Source organism: Acyrthosiphon pisum, chromosome X, assembly GCF_005508785.2.
Source record: "Acyrthosiphon pisum isolate AL4f chromosome X, pea_aphid_22Mar2018_4r6ur, whole genome shotgun sequence".
NCBI classification, from domain to species: domain Eukaryota; kingdom Metazoa; phylum Arthropoda; class Insecta; order Hemiptera; family Aphididae; genus Acyrthosiphon; species Acyrthosiphon pisum.
In genome coordinates this window covers 97,941,262-97,947,584 of record NC_042493.1, presented here as the reverse complement: position 1 = coordinate 97,947,584, position 6,323 = coordinate 97,941,262, and positions in this window count along the sequence as shown.

Here is a 6,323-nt window from a genome sequence, read left to right as displayed (position 1 = left end):
TATAAAATAAAATTATAAACAATTTAAAATTTAAAATGTACATAAAAATTATATATTTAAAATTCTCATCAAAATATTGTCACAATTGAAAAAGTACTTCGACCGATGCAAAGTAAAATTGTATACTAATTCAAAAATCTTTAAATTATTTAAATTGAACAACTAGAAGTACCTTAATTTTTGTCAGGCGCTTAGGTCGTTATTATTATGTTGCACGTGTGTTAGACAAAGACAGCAAATCGCCGCATGCAACGCCCTTAAAGTACAAGTAACTACAGTAATTAAATTAAATACATAAATTATTTTATTGAATTACTATATTATAATTGTCAGCTTTAAAAAAAGGTAGGTATAATAGTTATTAATTTTATATGAAAAAAAGTACTTTACTGATTTTATCTAAGTTAAGATACTTTTATTTTCTAATCAATTCTAATAAACACTTTTACAAGTTAAAAAAATAAAGTAACTTGAAATATATTTTTCTATATTATTTGACCTTAATGGATTAAAAAAAATAGTTACCTTGCCCAACCTTGATAATCTATGGCAATTGGTATATCGACCAGAAAATGACCAAGTGCAATTTATTGGTATAATAGGTACCTATTATGAAAATATCATTTTAATTTCAATTGAAAAGCTCCTAAAATTTGTTCATAACAAATAAAAAGTGAAAATAATGATTATAAATTATAAAAGTAATCATATTAATTTATGTTTTATTTTAAGATTTGGTTTTATTTAAATATTATATACCTACCTACTTATATTAATTGTAAAAACGTATAGGTACCTAATTTTACTTGCAAGACCAATTCGAATTAATAATTTATAGGTACTACCAACACGTGCGCACATCTAATGGGCGAGATGATATTATTATTATTATACCCGATGTATAGCGGTTAGCGGCATACAAAATGCAAGCGTAATAATAATTTAGGTTCATCGTCATATTGTTATTATTATAATAGTTTATAATGTATCATAGGTGGCCACCATATAATATATATAATAAAAATACTTTATTTTTTAACAAAACAACAGAAATGGCAATGCATTCGCATTCAATAGCATAATATTGACATATCTGTGATTAATTTTGTTAATTACCTATAATATGGAATAATAATGGTCAGATCATTCATTTTCTTTGAATAAATTACATTCAAACAGCGTATGGATACTTAATTTAGTACAATATAATAAAATAATTATTGATGGACAATAGGTACACACGGTTGCATCCAAAAACCGCACACTTTTGATTTCGACCCCAAAAGGTCAATAGACAAAAACCGCACGCTTTATTGGCCATGGTATAACTAAACTTATAGTGGGTTAAAATCGCACACTAATTTGTGTGCTAAATAACGGATAAGATAATAAAATAGATACTATACAATAATAATGCTAACACGTTTTAAGTCTTAATTTTTTAGTCACTCGTTATTACCCCTTCTTGTTTTCCTAAATAGTGGTTAAAGCGTAAGTCCCATAATGGAGTCTAAAATATTGTCTGTCCAATTGAAAAATAAAACCAAGTTAGTAAATACATAACAGTAATATTTTTGAATTTTAATTAAATTATATTTTTTTTCAGGATCACTTGTTTAAATGTTTAAATCTTGTTTGCATAATATTGTACACATACATTATAAAATACTATGGTATAAACCTTTTTAGAGTAAAAATCATAAGTGTGCGGTTTTAGGACTCAACGATACACACACCGAATACATACAAATATGCGATTTAAGGTTTCATTACACACACAATTTATACGAACAACTGCAAAAGAAGATTCACTTCCCCGCGCGTACCTCCCTCAAATAATACACACTATTTATTTTTATTTTTTCGTTGTGATGTAGCCGCGCGGGGCTTAACCGTTTGCACAATACTTACCCCAATATAACGTCGTTTATTGAAGAAGAAAACCAATAACGAATATCGTATAATGGATTTCCAGACCACATTATACTACCTGTCGGCTCATCGTCAAACAAAAAAGGGTCGAAACCTAGGCACTTAATGGTGCACACGCCCTGCCGCACTGGTAAAATCAGGACAACACAACGCACTGCACTGATCCACAGCTGCTGACCAAAGCATCATGTTAGTCGGCAGTATCAAAGGGATACTTTCGATATCTCTCTCTCTCTCTCTCTCACCCCTTTGGCGGTAAGTCACTTTGTCGGCCAACCATCGTCTTCGGAGTCCCTGCAATAATACAAAGGGACACATTTATATTATTAGTTCGATGACAGTACTAAACCCTAAAATACGAGTAGCTTTACTGTAAGTACGTATTCGATTATGTGACCAAATAATGATGGTTCATGTGTTTGTTCTTTTCGACGATTGCAACCAGAAAGGGTAGGACAGTTTTTAAAAAAAAAAATTGTAAGCGTGTGTTTAAAACATTTTGAACAAGTGGTTTTGTTTAAAACATTTTATACATAACGTTAATCGACGTTTAAAATAGGTATATTATTTAGACTTATAATAAACCTATTAGATACTTACTTATTAATTATTTGTAGTTATAACTTATATGTAGGTAATTGAATAACTATTAGTTGAATTATTCTAATAGATGTTTTTTTTGTATTTTTAATAATTTGAAATTCTGAATTTATAATATTACAAAGTATTGTTTGTAAAACACAAATATCTTATAAAATGTATAAATTATAATTTTAACTATATCGGTATTTAATAGGAAGGTATACACTTATTTGGCCTGATTTGAAATCAATAATCATTGACTATCGTTCATAAGACGTTATATGACCTATACTACTATAAATATTATGTATATGTGTATGTCGTCGTGTATATGACTTATATTTCACATAACACATACGTTTTTTTCGATTTTTTTTATATTTTTTAACGCTACAATTTAATATTATTTTAATAAAATTCAATTCAGAATGTATTATGCTTATTTATATAATTTGTATAACTTACTTAGAATATAACCTTAACAACACATTTTTAACTACACTTCTTTTGAGACAGTCCTAAGTCCGTATGAAGTATTGGAATGCGGGAAGTAATTTGTGTTGCAAAAAACCGAAGCCATTTGGGAATTTACCTGTTTGTAAAACGTGAGCTGAATGGGCTAGGTACATGGGCAAATGTAAACTGGGTTTATCTTTTTTGTTGTAAACTCGGCCTAGAAATTTTAGGTAATAAAATAGGTTGATTGTAAACTCGACCCGGAAATTTTAGGTTGTAAAATAGGTCAATTGTAAACTCGATCCGATAATTTTTACCAATAAAATATAAATAAGCACGACATAATTTAAACTGCAAATACATTTTACTTATATTTTTGAAAACTGAAAAATATTACTTACATTTTTACACAACTTGATGTATGAATAATAATATAATTTTTGGAGGATAGTGAGAATCGCCTCCTCATTGTGTAATATTATACGTATATTTTTATTCGGGTTGAGTTTACACGTCAATCATTTTTACCTGTAAAAACCCTGGCCGAGCTTACACCTAAATAATTTTTACCTGAAAATAACACGCGCGGGCCGAGCTTACAATAGACCTTTTAAACATTGTATTCCCTCGAGCCGAGCTTACAATCGCCCACGTCCATTTCTACTTGGTTGGTTGTTGTAGTTGTAGGTTGGAAAAAACTTAAGTACGCTAGCCTTGTATAAACAAACTGTCTTATTTTTTAACTTAATAAAAAGTTATCAAAAAGTGTGTATTAAATTATAACTTAACTGAGTTAACTTATAATTAAATTAACTTTTAACTTTTAACTTTTCGTTATTGGTGAATATTAACATATTTTAACTGAGTTAAAAAAAAAATCATTAACTTGCCAAGCCTTGCTAAAAAGAGCTACCTACCTAATAAAAAAGTTTATGGGTGTTTACCATTTTTATATTCCGCAGATTAATAACAATTTATTGAACTAAAATTCACTTAATTTATTTCTGATGATCTTCGTTTTCAAGTATTTTAATAAGTTATATTATATTGTTATGCTGAGTGACTGTGTTAACGTCATCCCACAGAAAACTTCAAATACACCGTCGGGTTTTGTTTTAACGGACCGCCACCGTTTCTCTTTTAACTGACGGTTGGGTTACAAATCTGTTGCTTCCATAGTTAGACGGAAAGACAAAAAACACTATACAAAGAGTAAATTTAAATTAAATTTAAATTTTAAATTTAAAATAAATAAATATCTAAAATAAAGTTATTGCGGGGCTTATTAAGCCATATTTAAAGTTATCACTTTTTTTTTTAATAATCGTCTAATATCATTTTATTATTGTATACTGTTACTTGATTTTCTACACCGGCTAGGTTTACATGAACTCCGTTTTTCCTGATTTTGGCGGGATGTACATACAGACCCGATTTTACTTGTTTTTTTTTCCTAGAGGAGTTTACACTAAAAAAAAGGTTCTTGTTGCGAAGTTGGCATGCGCCCATACATATTTTGTATATACAACATATAACAGACTGAAGATCACAATATAAAATTATGTGCAGCATTGTTCCCGGATGTAATTAAAGTCGTGCAATGTATATTATGTAAAACGCTTCAGCAGCGGTTCTAGCAATGTCATAACGTTTCGTAGTCTCGCGTCGTACCTATATGTGTGTAATTATTTCATTTTTAGTTTGGTTCCTGCGATGAAAAATAGCATTCGATTCTATGGAATTTACATAATGTAATATGATAATGATATTATTATTATCCATCGCTCGTCGATTTGAATAAATATTTAAATGTCACACAGGTACGTGCACGTGTTTGTTCACTGCAGGAGTTGAATGGGAGACCTACGACGATTGGGAGGATGGGTGGAAGTGAGGTTACCGGTTCAAGCCCCTCGTATACAAACGTTTTACAGCCTGCACATTCGTATAGGTATATGTACCGACGATTACGAAATGCCTAATAAAAAACAACGAAATTATGTAAAAACTGTGTGCGCGTTATACTATATATATTATCGTGTTCTGGTGTTTTCAGGTTCTGGAGGATACGTACACAATATGTCTGTATTGAATAACGCTTAACTCGAAAAACTTTTATATTCGTAAAAATTCTAAAAAAAATCCGTCAAACCGAGAAATGACATCATATATTTACCGAATCATGATTATGATAATATATAGTTCTCTCACCATATTGGGCGTTATAGGTACGAGTTAAATATTTTGTACATATTATTACGTACCTATTGCACTATTGTTCATTTAGACTTTGTTACAACGCAATAGTCAACAACAACAACAACAACAATAATAATAATACACAAATAATACTAGTGCTCAGAAAATATAGGAACTAAAAAAGGAAAAATATGGGCGAAACGATTGTTTTTTTTGTCTGTATTAAAAACAAAAAAATGTACAATGTACTCGAAGTGCGAGTGCCTAAGAATTATTTTTGAAAAACAAAATGATTAAATATTGATCAGTACGAAATATAAGTTATTTCGAATGTCAAGTCTGTCTGTGATTTCAAACTATATATCCAAACTACGATCTGATACAAATTCGTTTCGTGACACGTCATAAGGTAGTACGATAAACACAAATATTTATGTTGCATATTATTTTTATTTGTTATGATTGGCCGGGTATCATTTAACATTCTTTTCAATAATAAAAGAATTTTTTAATTAAATTAATTAAATTGGTTTAAGTTATTTGCTTTCCTTGATTATACATTTAATTTTTTTTTTTAATTTCGATCTCTGAGAATGATGCTTTAAGATTTACAAACGAAAAATACATAAAAAATCTCCACACAATTTATAATAAAATGTATTATAAAATAAAAATTATCTTTGATTAATCATACTTTTTCAAAGTTCATTCATACGTAAATACATAGGTACAAAAATAATAATCGCGTATTAAACTCCATATTTGAGCTTTTTTAAATCCATACGTGTGCAAATATCAGTGGCAGCTTATGTTTATGTGCACTACCCAAATATAGAAATATTAAACCATCAGAATACAAATAAGTACCCGCCATAGTGTTATTAAGATTTAAGATTATGTTTCAAAACATGAAAATAATATATTTGGATTGCGTTACATCGAGTCGCGGTAAATTGCGTCAAATTATTAATTTTTTGTGTAATTTGCTGCCCACGGCTAAATTATATTATATTACAGTAATATAGTAGATTGAATTAAATTTTGGAAATGCATTCCAAATTAAAAATGCATATTGAGTTTAAAAAAATAATATCAGATATATAATAAATAATAATATACAAAAAAATTAATAATTTTAAATTCCAAAATATAAC